Genomic DNA, 21,916 nt, shown 5'->3' on the forward strand with positions numbered 1-21,916 from the left:
AGCTGCATCAAACCAGTCTCAGGACTGAAGACAACAACAACAATTTCACATAATCTATAGCTGCAAGCAAATTTTATTTTAGTAACAATTTAATGAGACCAATGTATCCCATAAGCATTTTCTACATTTTTTTTTAATTCAGCAGTGTGATTGCTTGTTAAGATCATTACAGCATGCAAATTAATGTCAAAGAGCATCAGGGGCCTACATTTACTCTTGCTGTTCTTCGAGCAAGAAAAACTTTGTTCAGTAATACATGTGGATCCAATTATAGAGAACATCTTCGCAGCAAATTTCTTCATGTATAGAAATTTTTCAACACACAAATATTCTGAAAGTGAAATCATGTTACAGTATTAAATATGTTTTTCGCGTCCTAGTGGAAATCCTCGGTCGCGCACGGTAAGGAGATGTCGCATCACGGCTGATTTTTAGGACTATCTTCGCGGGCCACACAAAAACGTTCAGCAGGTCGCATGTGGCCCACAGCCCGCTAGTTGCCCACGCCTAGTCTACGCTACTACTAAAATAAGAATTTTTAATAGTTGCATGGCAGAATTTGAACTATTTTAAAGAAACCAACAGAAGAATAAGTTTGTAATGTTTTTCAAAGAATTGTTTAATGATTCCCAGTAAATGAACCCTCCCTGAATTTCCAACAAATACAGTACATTCAGTTCCGCTAAAGAAATAGATCGACACCAGCAATTAATACACATTATGGAAGCTATCACTGAATACGCTGGAAATCCTAGTTTTTTGGCTTAGGCTACATATTAATGAATGTTTTGTTCCGAAAGAAACTTGTTGTTAGGCTTCTCGAAACAGCTGCGTGATTGAAGTTTTTCTACGTCGTATAATTGCTAGTTTTTTAACTAAAATATCTACAAATTAACATATTATTGGTTTTTCCGCTCTTTAATGTTTTACGACATAATTTTCGGTGACAATTCATGACTTAGGAAGAAAATTTTTATTGCACAACACCGTAAGGTAGCAAAACAAAATTTAAACATAGTATAGAATCATTACTTCGTAAAATTCCAGTTCCAGGTATAGACGAAAATTTAATGAATCTCCGGTAGCATGCGTAATACAGTAGAAAAATAAGTTAAATTTGTCGTTAAATCTGTGCGCACTTGTAGCACGAGCGGTGGCGAAGGTTCACTTTTATTAAAGTTAAGCCAATGTGCTGTTTAGTATTCCGTAAACGGCCACCATGAAGCTACAGATACGTCCATGTGTACAGGCGATAATTCTCACTCCTCCCACTTCATTTCAATAAAACCCGTGCAGATGATCTGTGGAAAATGTAACTAATCAACTAACTAGAAAGCAGCATCAGAAACAACGATATAAAACATCGATGTTTAAGTAAGTTATTAGTTATTTTACGCTTTGTTCTATTGTATCGTGATACATTATTGGAGTTCAAACAGCTTGCTGTAATACATTGACGGGATGGAACGTACGGCCTACGCGCGCACAGTCTATACCGTGACGCAGAGATTTCCCAAGTTAGAAACAACAGCTATAATACCTTTTCAGCCTCGGAAAATTTCAGCTGCCCACTGCCGCTAACAGAGCAACCAGCACGCATATTCAGTGACAATTCCACATAGTTAGCTCAGAAGCTGTGAATTTTACGGCTATGTGATGGTCGAGAACAATCTCTTTGGGATTCTGTAACGTTGATCTTCCACAACGATCATCGTAAGACATGTTTGCTTTCCTGGTGTGAAGAAATTCAGCCACGACGAATGCCCTTTCGGAACTGTGCACTTATGTCTGAGGTTAGTTTCTGTTGTGGAGCCATTTAAATCGTTCCTCCTTGATTGTTCCAGGGAAGACATCTAACTATGCTCGGAACTGCTTTTGTGTTTATTTATTCTGCGATAGTTTAATTTCTGCATTTCATCAAATTTCTGAATAAAACGATCTGATATAAACAGCTTCGTTAGCCATTTACCTATGTTTGAGGATTTTTAAAAGAAAGGGAAACTTGAGACATTCCCTCTCCTACTATTACGCTCGCTGCTTCTGTTGTTAATTAATCAATGCGACGCGTATCCTGTTTTTACTCAAGAGTGACAGCAGACATTACCCTTGATTCGAAGTCCTTTACTGGTTTAGATGGAGATGAAGTCGATGTAGAGACTCTGACCTCAGAGCATTCTGAGAGTAATGTAAGATGGGAGATGTCGTCAGCCAACAACTAGGTCAGGGAAAATGCGGAGCTCTTCAGAATACTGAGCCTAACAACGATTGACGGCTTGTAATACAAGTACGTTGCCACTAATTCAAATATTCTAACGATTTTTACATTAGGTCTTATTTGTTAACACACATCTGCTCAAGAATTTACAAATAATTTAGTTGCTCTTCAGAGTAACGACTATTCATTTTTAGGATGGAAATACCAAATCTACACTTCTGTGTGCCAACGAATCCAGTTCCTTAATACAAAGTAGACGTGAATTTCCTGGACGTCTAAAAAAGTAATCACAAATTATTTGTACAGTTGGCAGTGCTGTTCGGAAATACTCGAAACAAACAAACCATGGCCTACAGCGAGATGTGCGCAATATTTAAGCCTGTGATCCTTCATTCGCATGCGATTTGCTTCGTTGGCCACTCAGGCGATATTTAGCTACGGGGTAAAATAAACGCCACGTTATTCGTCACGAAAGAAAACGCGCCATTAGAAAACAAAAAGAAAGCTTTACGCGTCAATCACAAAAATTTTAAAGCAAAAGTCGATTTATCGGAAACAACTGAGGGACAGAGAAATGTAAAAAAGCGGAGGAAAATGACAAAATAATGCTCTGGCGTACGCATCTGTGCTTTAGAACGGCCATCCACAAAAAGCGCGTCTAGTAAATTAAAATGATAGCTCCGTAAAATACGTTTATGGACTAACAGAAGATTCGTACTAGTGACTGGATGTAACAAGCACAGGTCAGTCAGCGGTATGTACTAAGAGTCACTTTTGTAAGTTGAGATGACGCAGAAAGTCAACTGAAAATATCCGGAAGTGTAGACACTGACGTTTAGTGCCAAAAGCAAACACTGTTTTCGTTTGCACCACGCACTCAGTTAAGTCACACATTACCGGGAATCATACGGTTTACAACCACTGCGAATCTTGTTTGATCTACTGACAGTTCTTTTCCATGATCAAACATGTAACTGGACGAAACATTCAACAAGTCAAAGCTGACGATGCCGTTGACTCACACGAACACATGGGTAACTGTTTGTGCTGTTAGCTGTATTATCAGAATGACAGTTTTCTGAATGTATCACACACGTTTCATACGCGCCTGGAACGGAAATAAATCTTAAGATGTGGCACCATACACTTTACAGTGATTTCCAGATGAACACATATTGCGAACTGCTGCAAAAAGACGGATGATCAAAATTCAATCCTGCACTGGCAGAAATGTTATTATGCATTTCAACACGTTGTTAAAGTTACCCATGACGAAATTATTCAGCTTGGCTGAGAATCACTAAAGTAGCAGAAATATTCCCCGGCCCTATATCGTCAGATTAGTACTAAAGTGACGATTGAGGCGACGTAAAGAACGACGCCCCTGGACAGTGGGTGACTGGCAACGAGTGATTTGGTGATAAATAACGACGTATCTTGTGGCAATCCGATGGACGGGTTTGGGTTTGGCGAATGCCTGGAGAACTTTACCTGCCATCACGTGTAGAGCCAACACGGAAGTACGGAGGAAGGGTATTACGGCACGGTGGTAGTTTTCGTGGTTATGGTGTGGTACTCAAATTGCGCTTAAGAAAACGCTAAATGCGAAAGGATGTGGACACAATTCACAGCATTATGTACTTTGCACAGTAAGAGAACAATTCGGAGACGATGGTTATTTGTATCAATATGACAATGCACTCTGTCATAAAGCATTACGTGTAGGACGACTGCCTGTAGACATTAACATTCCTGAAACGGTCTGGCCTGCCCCGAGTCCCGACTTGAAACCAATGGAACACATGTGGAATGAGTTAGAACGTCAACATCGCTCCAGTCCCCCGCATTCAACATGAGTAACTTCTCTAATGTCGGCTCTTGAGGAAGAATAGTCTGCCATTCCTCCACATTCATACATCTCATTGAAAGTGTCCCCAGCAAACCTTAGACGAAGGGTGGGCTCACCACATAGTAATGTCCACTAATTTGTTTTGGAGTATTTTTGGTCAGATAGTGTATAACCTAGAAATGAAGCACTGGATCTCAAACTCCCAATCAATTCTCTACCCTAAACTACATATAGCTCTAACCCTGGGTTCCGCGCGGGGCGGCGGTGGGGGTGGGTGGCCTGCTGTGGCCTGTTGTTGGGTTCTGAACCACTGAGGGCTACAGAGGGACGAAGCCTCTCCGTCGTTTATAGGTCCCCTGTTTAATACATACATACATACATACATACATACATACATACATACCGCTTGATAAAGAACGAAAGCAAACTGTTTCCGACTACAAGTAAATGCTCTTCATTTTAACATGCATAGTTGATGTCCGGGCGTGTAGCCTCACCATCAGCTATACAGTCACAATAGAGAGATACCATGAAACAATCAATACGTAATACAATTGCGTTCCACACTGTATACACGCAAACAAATTGATTGATGTCTTTGGGTCGTGAGAATAGCCTTCTAGTGATGCTCTCAAATACACATGTTAGGCGAGCTCACTGTATACATAAGACTTGTCGGTTGTTATACGCATTTGTAATTTATCTACACTCTTGTTTTTAATGTAAGGGCTGTTGGTTAATCTCAGTATTGCAACAGGTAAATATAAGCGTACACAATATGTATTGTAACTGCGTTGTTTTATAGTATGTCTTTACTGCGAACAGGTGCATCCAACAATGAAGCTAGATGTCTCAAAATCGACAACGGTATAATAAAATGAAGAGCATTTGCTGAGTGAAAATTCATTCTAGAAACAATACCTTAGCCTGTGACTATGCTACCGGCCCTAGTGGCCGAGCGGTTCTAGGCGCTACAGTCAGGAACCGCGCGACCGCTACGGCGCAGCTTTGAATCCCGCCTCGGGCATGGATGTGTATGATGTCCTTAGCTTAGTTATGTTTAAGTAGTTCTAAGTTCTAGGGGACTGATGACCTCAGAAGTTAAGTCCCATAGTGCTAAGAGCTATTTGAACCATTTTGTGACTATGCTATTTCTCCGCAATATCCTTTCTTGCCGCACTGCTAATCCCGTGACGTACAAAGGAAAACTTTGAAGTTTGGGACGCAGGTAGCAAGTACTGGCGGAAGTAAAACTGTGAGGGCAGGTCTTCGTGCTTGGGCAACTCTGTCGGCACAAGAGCCTTTGCACCGCAAAGGTGTCTGCAACGAGTATCGGACCAACACATAGTTTTAATCCGCCCGGAAGTTTCAGATCAGCACACACACAGCGATGCAGTACGATAATTCGTTCTGCAATGCTCTACACTTTATTATGGCATTATCGATTTTGAGACCATGACAGTATTTAACTGCAGTCTTAGACTCGTTCCTAATTAATCATACGGCTCCATCCCACACAGCCTCACCACCGACTGGAAGCTCGAATATACATATGTTTTGACTTCTTCAGATCAGTCCGGAAAAATTACAGTGACGACGTAACAAGACTGCCACGGTCAGCAGCTGCCGAAGGACTCGTGTAAATAGGCTCGTTCGAGACGAGCGATGGGAAAACGGAGCTAGGGACGTCCGGTGCAGGGTCAAACAATCCGCAGGTCTGGAACAGCACGCATGGAAGCAGGGCACGTGTGAACTGGGCCAGGGCGCTGCCAGCCGAAGAACTGCGCGCGCCGCGCCGCACCGCGCCACTGTGGACTGGACTTAATTAAACAGAGCCGTCGCGCGGCCCGAGTAATTAGGCGCACCAGCTAATCGAGTGAGTTATTACAACTTAATTATCCCCCAGTGTATTGGCGCATCATTTTTTGTAAATTTAATTACGACGCGGACACTAGAAGGAACGGCAAGGCGAGACGGAATATTATTATTGTATTTTACGTCTGGGTTGGCGCTGGCTCGCACGAATGACGCGCTATCGGGCCGCCGCATCTCGGAGCCGCGATGGCAACGGCGAATATAACTTTCGTCTGGCGGACAGTAATTAGATTCCGGCGGAGATACGGAATAACTTTAAATACAAGTTAATTAAAAGATAAGTTTGGAATGCTAATTAATATAACAGGCGGCGCCTGAAAATAAAGTGTCAGCGCTGCGATTGAAGTACGCGCAGCCCAACAAACGCGATATCGAAAGGGCTCTTCGTTGCGGGCAACAAAATCGAGCACACTTGCAAGTGATCTACATCCATGTTGCACGACGTTCTTCGGCTCACAAGCTGACACTTTGAACCAATCGTGACACCACTCCCTTCTTTCCAGACATTCTGGAATAACTTATGGAGCTTTCCACTCACTTGATTTTAATTAAAGGATTCGATTTCTCCTGATACTTTACCTAGGAATCCTTCTGTCAAATCTGCAGCAAACTAAACAGAAGAGATTACATAATCAATATCTTAAAACGTCACGCCCCATCTGCAGCTTATTTCCATCCTTGTGATAAGACGAGCTACTCAGTGTTTAGGTCGACACCGTCAGACGTCACATGTCCTACGATTTGTAACTAATTTCGACGTTAATGATAACGTTTTGTAAACTGAGGATTCAAGTAAGTGGGATAGGGTCTCTATATAGTCCCCAGAACCTTCCTACCACCTCTGTTACGTTTATTGTTAAAATTTGATGCGAACTGACTTTTATGGAGCTCGCCATATTCTTGCGTCACTGTTCATGTAATTTTGCAGCAAATGTTAAGCGGCAGAACACGCAGAGAGAACGTGCAGTCATGGCTTGCGGCTCAGCACTCGATTAGTACCCCTTCGCGACTACTAACCACGCAGTAATATCGAGTTACGCAATCACAAACGAAAACTACAAAGCAAAAAGCAAGAAACCAGCAGCATTTTTTAAACGGTTTAGCCAAAACCACATCACGTTTTTGCATTGCGAAGGCAATGGTTAGAGGAAATACGACAAATGCGTTTCTGTTTGCTGCTAACAAACAAAATTAAGAACTGTACCTAAAATTCGTATAGCCCACTAGTACCACCACTGAAGCATATGTAGCACAAAATTCTACACTAACGCATTAGTCAATTTTTAAAGAGGTAGGCTTCAGATTTGTTCATATTATGCAGTCAAATGGGGAATAAATGTCCTACATAATTCTAACAAGTCTCGGTGCACAAATAATGCACTAAAATTATAGCATTCCATACTCTCAGTATGCAAAGAGCTCTCAGACTGAAAAATTGACAGTGAATTTTATTGGCACAGGAGGTAAAGATGGTGGACAAGTCACGGTTGAGTCCATATCGACGCGGTATGAGGCTTGACTGACTATAGAATCCCACATGGAGCAGTGTGTGGCCACAGTGACTGTCAGTGTGTTCTCTTATGCTTGTAAATGCATAGAATTAACATCATTAGCAAGTGTCGTGTGACTAGGGCCTCCCATCGGGTGACCGTTCGTGTGGTGCAAGTCTTTCGATCTGACGCCACTTCGGCGACTTGCGCGTCGATGGGGATTAAATGATGATGAATAGGACAACACAACACTCAGTCCCTGAGCGGAGAAAATCTCCGACCCAGCCGGGAATCGAACCCGGGCCCTGACCGCTTAGCTACCGGAGGAGGACATCGGCAAGTACAAATACTTCTAACGTCCAGTTCCCATAGAAACTATGAGAAACATACAGGTAATCGAAGAAAGAGAAATATTTAAATGAAATTTGATTTAGGCCAGGTCCCTTGTTTAACTGAGGAATTTGCGAATCTCAAACCCTTTAATGGTGACTACAATAAATGAACCGTTAAAGCAGTCAATAAACACTCTCTGTGTCTCTCAGAACAAGCATATACGGTTTGTTCAAAACTGCGTTGTTAACCATAAACACACAAAACTTTTAAATTTATGAAAAATGTTACGTTATTATATAATAAACATGGCTGATGTTGTTGCTGGTGTGTGTGTGTGTGTGTGTGTGTGTGTGTGTGTGTGTGTGTGTGTGTGTGTTATATAAATATTCAACAGGTGACGACTTTTTATTTTTATCTTATACAAATAGACACACGTTTGAAAATTTTAGTGTTCATCAAACAGTCACCAGTACTGTGTACAATCCGCTGACAGACATATGGAAGTCGTACGACGCCCTTAGCTGGACAGTTCGAGTGGGGTGTTCTATTGTCCTACGAATCTCTGTACAAGTACTGAAGCGAATGTCATGAAGTGCTTCCTTCTATTTACGAAACAAGCTGGAGTCACGAGGGCTTAAGTTCGGGGAGATCGAACAAATACGTCACAACCTGCGCCATATGCGCCCCCCGGTTCGTCCAGCAAAATGATGGGCGGGTCCTGCAGAAGGTGTCAACGCTTCTTTTTCTAAGCTGGTCGCAAGCTGTGTTCCGAAGAACAGCTTGTAGAGAGAAGCGCGAGAAACGGCCACACTTTCTGCACGACCCGTCCATATTTTCCAGATCAATGCTCGCGCGCACGTTCCGACATTTGTTACATCGATGGAGGTTGGCAGTGCAGTGCCATCCACCATCCACCACGCTCCCCGTACTTAAGCTCTTGTGACTTCAATTTGATCCCTAAACTGAAGGAAGCATTTCATGACATTCGCTTCAGAACTGTAATATAGATTCGTCGGGCAACAGCGCTCCATTCGAACTACTAAACACAACTGGGGCTGCGGAAGTTGTCCTGCGACTTCTACATTGCTGGAAATGGGTTAAACAAAACGCTGGTAACTACTATGAAGAACAGTAAAACTTTGAAACATATCTCTACTTTGTAAAAGTTGTAAATAAATAGATGCCACTGTCAAGTTGTAGTTCTGAATGAAGCGTAATTTTTATTTTGAGACCTAACATGACTATTCATTGACTACTGTGACCGTTCGCCATTAGCAGGATTCAGATTCACACATTTCGCAGTTTAATTAGGGAACTGAAATTCAACTTCAAGGTTTGAGGAATGTGAACACGAAGAAGAATGAGGAGTAGGAGGAGGAGAAGCAATATCATGTCGTGGTGGTGGGACTGGTGGAAGATGAGAGGATGGAGAAAAAGAAGAGAGATTTATCAAAAACAAAAGAAACCCAAACCCATCAACTTCTCAATTAAGTTAATAATAGGCTATTATATACTGTCTAAATGTGATGACCAGTGGTACAATACTTATATAAACGAGTTCAATTCACATAATCAGGGTCTCTCGGAAGAAAAACATATTACAATATTATCATTATCTTACATTATGTAACAAACAATTTTTTTTTTCAAAGGAAGCACTCCGAATTGGATGTTACCTAGCAACTGAGACGTTGAACGCTATTTCCAACTATTTACTTAGGACAATCTAAAAGTAAAGGAGCAATATCACAATGTAATAAATCATACAGAGGCAACTTCATCATTTATCTCTACGTATCAGAAAATTGTTTGTTAAACAATCATTAATTCATATTCGTACCTTAATTTCAGTCAGTTAACTAAAACTGGGCAGTCTTTCAGGTGCCAGTACTCTTCATTTTAGTGAATATTCCGCTTTCAAGGCAGCGAGCTGCAACTGCATGCAACTGTGGAACAGACCATGTGGCAATAATGCTTCCAAAAACTAAAGAATTTCCTAATCAAATAAATACCGAAGGTTACAGTGCATCACGAAAGAGCACGCTGCACTACATTAGTGCTATGTTGGTGAAGCTGATCGGAGAGTATTAAGTGGCAGAACCAGGACTGCAGAAATTGGAGTTCTTCCATGGAGAACCATAGATGTTGGCGTACTTGTCACCAACATACGAATCGGAGGTAGTCACACATCCTGGTCTATCCCTGAAGTGGAAAATGAATTTATATTTCATTCTGCTCCACATCTCCCTCGATCAGCGTTCACCATAGTCTGAGCGTTGTCCCCGTACTCGAGGCTTAACCTTGACGCGCGGCTAATTTGGCTGTGCTGCGCCGGCAGAAGGGCGCGACATGGCTGGACGCCAGAGGTCGTGCCGCCAGCGGGGCATAATCAATAAGTCCGTCCGAGCGGGCGAGTGGAGCCGGGGTGTGAACCCGGTGCCTCCGCCACGCCTGCCACCAACGCGGACTCCCGACCGGTCGCCGCCGCGTCGCGCTGTGCCGGTTGGCAGCACTGCGCATTCATATGCAAATACGAGGCGTCCTTCATCGCAGTGCGCCCGCCCGAACGACAAGTATTTACACATATCTTTAAGCCGCGCCAGATAATGGGCCCGGCCGCGCTGCCGCTCTTCCGCTGCCGTCTGCAGCTCTATACAGCTTTCTGACACCCTCCGACAGCATCCCAGCCACATTTTTGACTCTTACGCATCCTACAGAACTTTTCGTCTCTTCAGTTAATCACATCTTCCAAGCTACTAAATTCGTCTAATGTGTAAGAATAGATTACATATAGTATATTTCCTCAGACTTCTCTAAAGTGTCCTCAACGGTATCCGTACTAAGTTTCACTCCATTCGGTGTATTCAATACAGCAATTTCACTCTGACCAGTTCGAATGCCTACTCAAAATCGATTCATGTGACAGGCTGCCGATTCTGCAACCTGAATATCTTCGGCAACACCGATGTTTAAATTAAAACCATCATCATCTATTAACGACATCAAATCGTTAGAGTGTGATATAAGAGCACTTTCCAACTTTGTCTATCCTAGTATACTTCTTCCATCTCGGCCAGGCATCATATGTGGTGTGTGGAAGTTGTAGTACCTTTTGAGCAAAAGGTGTAGTGCAGACTGGTCTACACGAGCCACCCAACTCTCACTTGTCAGCTGTAAAAGTTGTCACGCGGGCGATGGAGTTTGTAGGGATGGGAAAAACCGACAAATTAGAACCGATATCGGTATTTTAGTTCTGAATAACTGCTATTTTTCAGTATTTGTTTGGCTAGGTTACAACAGGTATTTTTATTTTTTAATAATAAGCGGGGAAAAGCCAAAATATGATTAGACGTAGCAACAGAGTCAAAATTTTTGGTTTTTTTAATATAAACATCTTTCAAAACACGTGTAATTTACAGTCTCAAAATTCATCAGGTTACCTTCCATTCAGAAGGCTGTTGCACGCAGCGACTGTTATATTGACTAGTAAATAATAGACTTCAGCTATCAGTTGTCCTTTTGAAATTTTATTGGCAGATCTAGATTTCAGCTAGAAACTAGCCATTCTCAATGCACTATCATTTTTGATCAATGCATGTAATGCCTGTCGGTCGGGCTTCATTCACAGTTCATTGAATATTGAAGTATTCAATGAACTGTGGATGAAGCCCGACCAACAGGATGCATTGATCAAAAATGATAGTGCATTGAGAATGGCTAGTTTCTAGCTGAAATCTAGATCTGCCAATAAAATTTCAAAAGGACGACTGATAGCTGAAATCTATTATTTACAAGTCTTAAAATTTCCATTGGTATGAAATATTGCGTTATTATAGAAAATGGGAAAAGCGATCAGAGCCATTATAATAACAATGCAGATAGAAAAGAGCAACAAACCCGTGGCAGAATTGGTACACCGTTGCTGAGACAATACTGTACCTGTTACCATGTACATGCAGTGCGCGAGACTTGCCCTATTGCTCTATGTAGTAATATCTCGTTGTCTCCGCCGGACATTAGTTGTATTACAGAATGACACCACATCTACTCTGGAAATAGTCGTATTTTACAAAGTGCGGTATCAATGAAGTACATTGCTCCATTTGTTACAAAAGATAAGCGGGAGGAGCCACAACAAACTGGCGACATCATACTTAAGAAAATTTTAAAACTTAACAATTCATTCAAAGTTCACGATAAAAAGAGAAAGTAGCTGATCTGTTGCCTGTGTTTACATAATGTGCCTATATCTATTTGTAGCCCTCCTCCAACCTCGGTTTTCACTCTTTAGCACTGACTGTCCATGATGCCCACACAATGGTACGATCTTCGATTACAACATGATTTACCAGAGTTTCAAAAACTTTGAATCAGTGGGAGAATACTGGCAAGGAAAGCAACGAACGGTGGACGGACTAAGTTTTCTTTCATTCATCCTTTTAATTTAATAATTTGTCCCTGTGCTTCTTGAAACGGAGAGAGCCAAAAATTTCCAGTCTTTGTTCGATTTCTACGTTTATCACAGGGAATAACAGAAATAAAAATCGAAAATCGGTTACTTCAGAAACCCGTTATTTTGAGCGGTTTCAACACTTGGTTAAACTGTTGTTGAAAAATGAAGTGATACAACCGAAAACCGGTTGTTTCAGCGATAACTGCCGCCCTCATGGAGTTCGTCCACCGGCTGAACCATGTGAGGGCGATCTGCTGCCTTTCAAGTAATGTAGGGAACTGTCGAAAATTAAGGGAGCAAACCCTGACAGAAAATCACCTCTAGTGCTAAGCCTAGCACTCCAGGAGGTGGGTAGCTATTTTTAAACGTGAAATGAGCTTCGTAAATCTCTGAAGTTAGGATTCATGAATATTTGACTCAGTACTTCTACTCACACACACACACACACACACACACACACTAGTAAATCTCCGTGAACATCTGTATTCTTCTAATTTCAGTGATGTAATACTGTTTAAACATTGTACCTTAGATACACAATGGTAAGAGCTACATTCTTCGATGTATGCTAAGCGCGCAATCTTGATGAGACATTAACTGCCATTGTTTCGGCACAGAGTACTGAAATCCTCACGTTGAATATTTCGTTCTTTTTCAATTCAAAAAGCCTCCCACCTAATTTAACATATCTTTCATTTCTTCTTAAGTTATGATCGTCTCTCCGTCTCTGACGTTAGTATGGCTCTGAGCACTATGGGCCTTAACGTCTGTGGTCATCACTCCCCTAGAACTCAGAACTACTTAAACCTAACTAACCTAAGGACATCACACACATCCATGCCCGAGGCAGGATTCGAACCTGCGACCGTAGCAGTCGCGCGGTTCCCGACTGCGCGCCTAGAACCGCTAGACCACCGCAGCCGGCCTCTGACGTTAGTATAAATAAAATATCAATAGTACAGCGCAGTCTTCCTTCCTTGTGGATTAATTGGTAGTTCCTAGTGAATCTTTCCCCAAATTTTCAATATTACACCTCATATGTCGGCCATACTGGTTTGTAACTTGCTTCCATAACATCACATTTCACAAGTTTCTATATTTTTGTCAAATTTTCCTGCTGTCAGTATATCCTTACAGAATTATTAAGCTTCGGCGTGGTTCTATCAAGCATTCTCAGCAATTCTAATGCATAGAAAATGGTCGGACATCTTCGTTTGCAGGTGGCACTGACGGGCCCCATTAGAGGAGGTGTGTGTGTGTGTGTGTGTGTGTGTGTGTGTGTGTGTGTTTGGGCGGGCGGGCGGGCTCCCTGTCACGCAATGACATTCATAATTTTCAAAAACTCTTAAAAAATACTTGCGACCCTAGCATCCAAAATTTTGACAGTGCATTTTTTCGGTGGCACGCTTTAACATACTGGATTTCAGTATTCCCTTGAGAGTGAAACAGCATGAGGGAGATGCGTCTCCTTGTTGAACTACTGATTTATCTCAAAAGACCGATAGATTTCACCAAGGAATTTTACTTTTGCTGTTGTGTTCGTGAGACTTTGGCAAGTGAGTCTCTGATCATCTTCTCCACTCTGAGTGTTCTAGAGTCCCAAAAACTGTTTTTCTATAGCAAAAAGGCGACAATCGTGCTTGTACATCGCAGGATCCATAATATTGCCTTCAGTTTCCATTCCCGTTCTGCGCACGATCGGTATTTCCTGAATCCTGCTTGGCTATCATTCATTATTATTATTACAATAAAAATACGTAAACAAACAAGTGATTAGGTAGGAGAGCGCGCCGACGTTCTGCGGCATCTGTCGCGGCACGCACGCCGCAGCGCGAGTGCCCAGACGACAAAAGATGCAGCCGAGCCGCGGAATCCGCACACAGGTGCACGCAGAGGCAGTGCCGCCGGAGCACGTCCCCGGCGACATACCTGCCAGGGGTATCGCATGACTGGAATCGCAAAGGCATTCCCAAGGCAGTACTTTCAAACACAATGCAGGTAATAATGACGTTCGCACAATGAAGGCAATAAAAGTGGAGAAAAAAAGATAAAAGGACGCCGGTAAACTCCATACGGCACAAGGCGCAAGTCTATCATGCGACGCACATTGTGGCCGAGGGGCAAGCAAGGAGCAGACGAGAATGCGAGGAAAAAGAGGAAGAGAAAGAAGAATAAGATGATGATTCGCACGCGGTGAACAATACCGCAGCACGTGACTTCACGGGGCAAACATCCAAGATGGCGGCGCGCGGCAGCGTGATTATGGCAGAAATAATGGGTGCCCCACCCATGCGGCGGTCCCTCCCACAGGCTGCTTCGTCTATTAATTTATTATTACGCCCAACCTTACCGAGACAAAAGCCGCGGCGTCACCGCTACTCGCGCAAGGTCAACGGCCGCGGGCAAATTGCTTTGGCGAGCAGATTGGAGTTTTCGTAGCATCGTGAGTTCTCCGTCCACTTTTGGTTAATAACAATATATACAGGATGAGTAATAAGGCCTGTAGCAACATTTTAGAGGTTATTACCCTTTAATGAAGGTGAAACGTTCAGTCGGTATTTCACAAAGAGCCGTCAACTCTCTTCTTTTTATTTTTTTTTATCGCTATTGAGTTGGGAACCAATATCAAGGAGCACGACAACATAAGAACTATAAGTTCCAGCTTGTATCTGCTGAAAAACTGATAGCAAAAGAGCTCAAAACCTGTCAAGAGGTTAACGACCCTTTGAGAATAATTTCTTGAGGTTAAGCTTCGTAAAATTATCAAACAGGTTTATAAGTCCATTTAATGGATACCGTACTTCTAGTATGATGGTCAGTTTTCTTATACAGTAATCCAGTGACTTGATATAAGGAATACTAGGAGCAGGAGAGTCACACAGTGAAATAAATGACACACACGGTGCCGATACCATAGGTGGTGATAACAGAATGCTCGGCGCGGAGACAGCCAGAGATGGAGCAAACTATCCGCGATGGAAGCGATGGAAAGGGAAAAATATTACATGGAACCCGAAGCAGTGCCACGATATGAATATGTGGTTTCTCAATGCTTTGTAAGTGGTATCAAAGAATTTGTTCCTAACAAAACTGAAGTCTTCCACAGCACGTCTAATGGTGACCTTTTGGGAGAGTGTCAGCTGACTGTGTACCTTTGGAACAAGTCTAACTCCCAGGTCCGAGTCTAATCAAACCCAGAAAATTTTTAATCACTTCTCTTTCCTCGCTGTCCTTCGTACGTTTCCTTCTAATGATGCTGCGTTAGTTTCTGAATATTGTTGTCGGTACGTCATTGAGTGCAGCGTAACGATAGTTATCTAATTGCCTATATTAACAGTCGTCCGCTTTGCTATTCATTTCAAGAACGAGGCACATGAAGATAACTTCCCTGATCGTTTTTGCAAATTGCGTGATCCATTTAATAAACCGTTACAGTCCTCCAATACATAAATACACATTTGAAGAAAAGTTCGTGGGAATTTAAAGTAAGACTACGAGTGACAGAAATACAACGATTTTTCTTGAATGGCTCTCATTTTAATTTACTAAACGTTTTAATGACTGATTACATATCTCTGCTGATCTGTCGCCAATTAAAGTGCCTTAGGATGGATGTCAGCCCATTGCGGACTGATTGAGAAGTGGGTCAGATGAGGTGGTGACGGCTACATACTTGTGTTACAGATGAGCTGCAGTGTCGGATTTTGTAAAGGTAGGTAATGTGTTGCTGTTTTCCCGTTTATATTATTCCCGTAGACTTGCTTTTTTAAATTGCTTGAGAAAGCTAAATCTACACTGTGGATATGGCGAGTAACCTTCTTATATTTAAATCTTCAGTTGTCATGAACACAGTGCTGGATCATACGGATGTGATGAATTATAATGAAGCGATTAACTACGATACCTAAAGAAGGATGAAATAATGTATACCGGGTGGTCAGAAACAGGAAAGTTTGTAAGGGTGGTGCAGGATAGGTTGTGATGGAAAAAAAAAGAGATTCGTTGCGCCGTTTCAGACTTAATTAGCAGTGAAGTTAGTCAATCAGGCCGTTGTTGGCGCAAGTTCAAGCAGCCCACCAGAGACGTTGTCGCCAAACGTAGTCTTCATTTGGTTTCCTAAAACTGAACAAGAATGTGACACAAAAATTGGGCATCGGACGGTAGTAAAGATCGAATCCAAGCGAAAGGCTGAGCAGACCCGTGCGCTATCATCTACACTACAACCATTGAGACTAATTGTATCTGGAGGGCCGCTTAAATTTGCTCCTGACTGGCTAACTCCAATGTTAATTATCTTGTAAACGGCGCAAAGTAACGAATTCGTATCTGAATAACTATTTCTCAGCACAATGTCGCCTGCAACACCCTTACAAGATTTTCAGACTGTTTCTGATAACCATGTGTAACTGACAAGTCTGTTGCTATCTTACCATTAAAAAAAAAATACAGTGTATTTATTAATCTGATGGCTGGTTAAATGCCAAACTTAGGGCAGCGTTGGGTCTGGTACTAGGGATATTTTTAACATCATCGCCTTGGTAGCTATGGTAGGTTGAGAGCTACTAAATGTAGTAGCAACAACTGCAGCACAAGTCTCTTAGCCGTCGGGAATCCAGTAGTTTGGTAACTTCCGGGTATCTATGCAGTTGTCCGTCTCTTGCCGTGAGGAGGTGGAGCATCTGTCTTTGTCTGCTGCTGTTTCTACTCTGTGTGCTGCTCAGTATTACATATGTATCACACACACTAGGGATTTCTCAAGTATGTGAAAAATTTAGACAATTCACGTTTATTTAAGCGTATTGCATCAAATTTATCTCTAAAGAATATCAACCGCTAGTTTCTGCATCGAGGGCAGTTTTTTTTTGTGAGCCTACCAGAATTTCGTTTCTCACTAGGAGATAGCTCCAACGGTTGGATCAACTTTCTGAAACCATCTATTTGATGATGTAGATTAAGGCCAAAGATATCACATATTGCAGCCATTCGACCTGGTAGACCCTCGTTTACGAGTAATCGAAAAAAAAAACAACGAAATTTTGCATGATCCTCTACAGCTTTTAATATGGCAGTGTTAGTCGGACTGATGCAGTAGTGTGTTATCGTGCGTTCCTCCCAAGCATAAGGTTGTAGTTTCGGAACTCGTCAGGTGCTTTGAAATTTTATTTCTATTCCTTTGTCACATCATTTTAATCAGCGTGTTAACGGTGTCAATTGCTCTCATTTCTTCTTACTATCCCTCTTTTTCTTCTCGGAATCTCTATGCATGCGGATTTAATTATTGTTATTCATTGATTTCGATGTAATTTCTTCCATTTCATCACCGTATGTTCTCGTCCATATTATTGCACTCATTATTTTAATTCCTCACTTCGCTGAAATTTCTCTTTACTTATTATCCCTTCTTTCGTTTTAATCTTCATTTGCATACTTCGTGCATCTTGAAAATTTATTTTAAATGTTTATATGACGATTGCCATCCAAAAAATACGTTTTTGACACCACTGCACAGTCAATAAGAATATAATATTTCGTTTTTGGTTTTTTCAACCCAAAATCGCCATTTTCAAATGTTTAAATATTATGATAGATAGATAAACATAACGAAATTCATACGCATAAAAATTCCAAGAATGATAAGAAGAAGAAATGAGAGCAATTGAAACAGTTTCTACGCTGATTAAACTAATGTGATACAGGAATAAAAATAAAAAGTTACATATAAACCATTTAATTGAATAAAGGTAACTATCAGAATGATTTCTATAAATATAAAAAATAAGAAGCTTCCAAGCACCTGACGAGGTTCGAACACAAAACCTTGTGCATATGAGAATCGCATGATTACCAATACACTACCACTATAGTTCAATAACCATTATTATCTTAAAAGCTGTGGAGAACAACTTAACATTCCGTAATATTTTTTCGTCGATTACTCGCAAACGATGGCCCACCAGGATGAACATTATTACTGTACAGATAATTTCAAAAAGTCGATCTCAACGTTGGGGATCTCTCCTTGTCAGTATTCAAGCCGGTTGTGCTCTTAAGTCTCAGGGAGTTACTGACATTGTGCACGCAAACTCTCCAGACCTTTCTCCAAGCAGTATTGCTAAGGTCGGTAAGGATCAGAAATCGCGCGTCGTCTACGTACTTCCGTGATGATCCCGAGGAGGAAATGTGGCGAGACATCGGCCGCCGCAGATGCCAGAGTCCACGTGGCACAAGCGGGCGGCGCGCCGTTACGGCGACCCGCAGCTGTAAAAGCGCATCGCGGCCGATTCATGAATGGCTAATGCTGAAGGTTTTGCGTATTCGTTATTTATAGGACGCGAGCCGCGTGTAATGTCCCGACGTGGCCGCTGCGCCGCTCCACGCCGTGTCGATAAAACCCTGCTAACATCCGTCCCCAGGCGCCTGAAAAATGTCCCGATTAAAATTTTAATTTTCCAATGGAAACTTTTAAAGTATTACTCGCGGCTTTAAATAAATTGCGCGGTTTTTAATCGAGGGGCACCGGCACGTAGAGTGAAAAAGTGCCATTACACTTCGTGGCCTACTGGCTATCTTACGCGCGGACGTACCTTTTACTTCAGGGAAGAACCGAATTACAGCGCCTCTCTCAGAATAAACTGGCGAATCTGATGAACCGCCCACTGCCTCGCTCAAAGTACTACCATCAAAAATCTTGAATTAGGGTTCTCAAGACAGAATTCGATGCGTGCACAAAGTTTGTCTGTTGTCTGAACGTGCTCTAGCGACTGAGGAAAGTAAGGAGTGATCATTATTAACCACATATACGAGTGAACGACAGAGTTATCTACTGCTACGCTATGGGCTCCCGCTCTACCCCCAGTAACGCTATGGAATTTGTAGCACTAGACTGGGCTCCAGCAATCGGAGGGCTGTCAGGAGCTACGCGAATTGGAAGTAGCAAGGGGTCAAGTTCTCAAAGGCGACAGGACAGAACTCTAGACACAACGGTAATCAACAGTCCGCCTCGGAAGCTGCGAGATCACTGCGACCGATTGCCAACCGAAGGGTACCGGGTTCGATTGCCGGTCAGGTCGGAGGTTTTCTTCGCTCGGAGACTGATAGTTATGTAGTCCTCGCGTATCTATCGTCACAACTGGCATTTCAATACTGAGCTGGCTTTATGGGAATATCCCGGAGGACAAACAAATATTAGCGTCCACTGATGCACGAGGCAGAAAGATGAAGCAGTTGCCAATCCGCACGCCAGTGCCAATGAGTTTACATATTTTATCACTGAAACGATATATTCCAATATTCAGAAGAACTTTTCTGATATTAAATCTTCTCATCCACAATATGGCCACTGATTTATAAATTTACACCTCTCACTACACATGCATACGTTGACGATCTCGTAACTGTCTACGAAACTTTATTCTTGAGGATAAAACTGATTAGTCACTCACGTATCTCGTAGTGCGAGTAAGATACTACTGTTGACGACGATGGCAAAAATGTTTCATCTTATAATTCTAATACCTCTGAGAACATCATTTTATGGTGTATTTCATAGTCCGCAGCTCGTGGTCGTGCGATAGCGTTCTCGCTTCCCGCGCCCGGGTTCCCGGGTTCAATTCCCGGCGGGGTCAGGGATTTTCTCTGCCTCGTGATGACTGGATGTTGTGTGATGTCCTTAGGTTAGTTAGGTTTAAGTAGTTCTAAGTTCTAGGGGGCTGATGACCTCAGATGCTAGGTCCCATAGTCCTCAGAGCCATTTGAACCATTTTTGTATTTCATAGGTAAGCTTAAGGATAGCAGTCATTCCCCCTTTCTATTTCCATTGTGTGCTGGTACCCTATTTTTTAATGTTAATTTAGTTTTTAAGATTATCTGCAGAATTATAAAACCGTTGCTGAAGAATTACGGCGGAAGTGTAATATAATGGGTATATACCCTGAGCTTAAGTTAGAAAGTGAACAATTGAGGGAGCTTTAGCGGGGCTTGCTTATACTGTGAGACCGTCCCAGCTTGGAAGGAAAAGTGGTGAATCAGAGTTTTACGTCTCACCGACCACGGGATCATCAGTCTTGACGCAAGCTCGGAGAGGAGGAACGTGAGGGAAACCGACTGTTCTTTTTACAGGAATCTTTCCGGGATTAGCTTTGAACGATTTAGGCAAACAGCGGAAAGCCTAAATTGGATGGTCGGACGATGGTAAGAACCGTGGTCCTCCGGAATACGGGTCCAGTGGCTGACCCATTGGTCTACCTCGCTCCGTTCACAGCCCGACGCAGACGCAAATAACTCCGAGTCCCCGAACTCGACTCCACAGTGCGTCGGCAGCACGAGCTTGGGACGCCACTGTAATCTCTACGCAGTCAACGACTTCGTGGAAGACGCGCCGCAGCGGCAGAATGCGCATTCGCCAACAGAAAGGAGGCGCGGCAGGCGCGCACAGCCAACTGCTGGCAGCCGAGGAGTGTAAACTCTACAGTGTTGCACATTATTATATGCTTGATCCTCAATAACTGTTATAAACAGCGGTATAATCTAACAAAGATGTACTAATTTCAAAAACCAACTTTCGTGTGCAGATACAGTAACAGTAAAAAGAGTATTTTCGCCGTAATAATGGAAAGTCTGTGTTCTTCCTGACGTTACAGAAATGCATTGGATCCCTATCACTAGATATAATATTAAAAGCGTAACTTGGGGAAAAGGCGCAAAGACTCCTCTGGATTTCCACAGAGCGCCTCTAGAGAAAAACGAAAAACGCGCTTAGCGTGCCACGGAGGTAAACCGTTTCTAGTTACGCAAACAACAAACTTTCACTGTTCCTCGTTTAAGTCAGTCAACTGCCGTTCACTTTTCATCACAGATAATCATATTTAAAAGGTACGCCTAATTCATTAACATAAATAACGTACCGTATTTGTCATGCAGTTGTCGGGTTTAGGCGATACAATGGCTTTGTGTTGAAGTTTGCTGTTTTATAGGGAATAGCTATGTTCTGTGGGTACTATTAACGAACAAATTACTCACTAAGCTTTCGCAGATCTGACGTGGCTTAAAGGTTTTCCCGAAATCCAGAGAATTCGCCCTGTGGATTTTGGAGTCATAATTACAAGCACTATTGATGATGAATGTGGCGCAACCATTTATCGGCGAGACAGTTATTCGATTGCCAATAAACCCTTCCTTTATACTGAATGATGAAGCAATAAAAAGTGATTGAAGGACATTTCACAGCTTAAAATATACAACTATGAAATGTACCCAAGGCGAATTGAGAAGCTTTAAAGGCAGAGTTCAACATACAATAAAGCAAGGAAGCACATTTGATGTTGACGACAAAGTGAACGAATTGGTGCGAGAGTTGCAGACGGCGCAAGACAAGGCGATCATAATAGTTGATACGAAGTCAAAAAGGTTTAAAATTCCCGTGAGTCCCGCCCTACAGTACTTAAGGCGCCGAGACAAGGCAGGCGAGGAGACACTACCGAAGATCCTTATGGGAAACAGATTCACAAAGAAGCCTGAGTTTCTGTCAAACAATCAAACAACAACATAAAGAACTACTATAGGAAACAAGAGATTAAAAAATGGGAAGCGTATCTTAAGGCCCAAATGGTAACAGATATTTCGGGATTTCCCTACAAAGTTTGCCGGCCGCTGTAGCCGAATGGTTCTAGGCGCTTCAGTCGGGAACCGCGCTGCTGCTACGA

General features: G+C 42.4%; 1 protein-coding gene across 11 annotated transcripts in view; it reads right to left on the minus strand.

The window, feature by feature from the left end:
• LOC126267252 (protein bric-a-brac 1-like) overlaps positions 1-21,916 on the minus strand; it is a 1,659,048-nt gene that overhangs the window by 417,224 nt on the left and 1,219,908 nt on the right. The gene's annotated exons all lie outside the window — the stretch shown is intronic.

Source organism: Schistocerca gregaria, chromosome 4, assembly GCF_023897955.1.
Source record: "Schistocerca gregaria isolate iqSchGreg1 chromosome 4, iqSchGreg1.2, whole genome shotgun sequence".
Taxonomy (NCBI): Eukaryota; Metazoa; Arthropoda; class Insecta; order Orthoptera; family Acrididae; genus Schistocerca; species Schistocerca gregaria.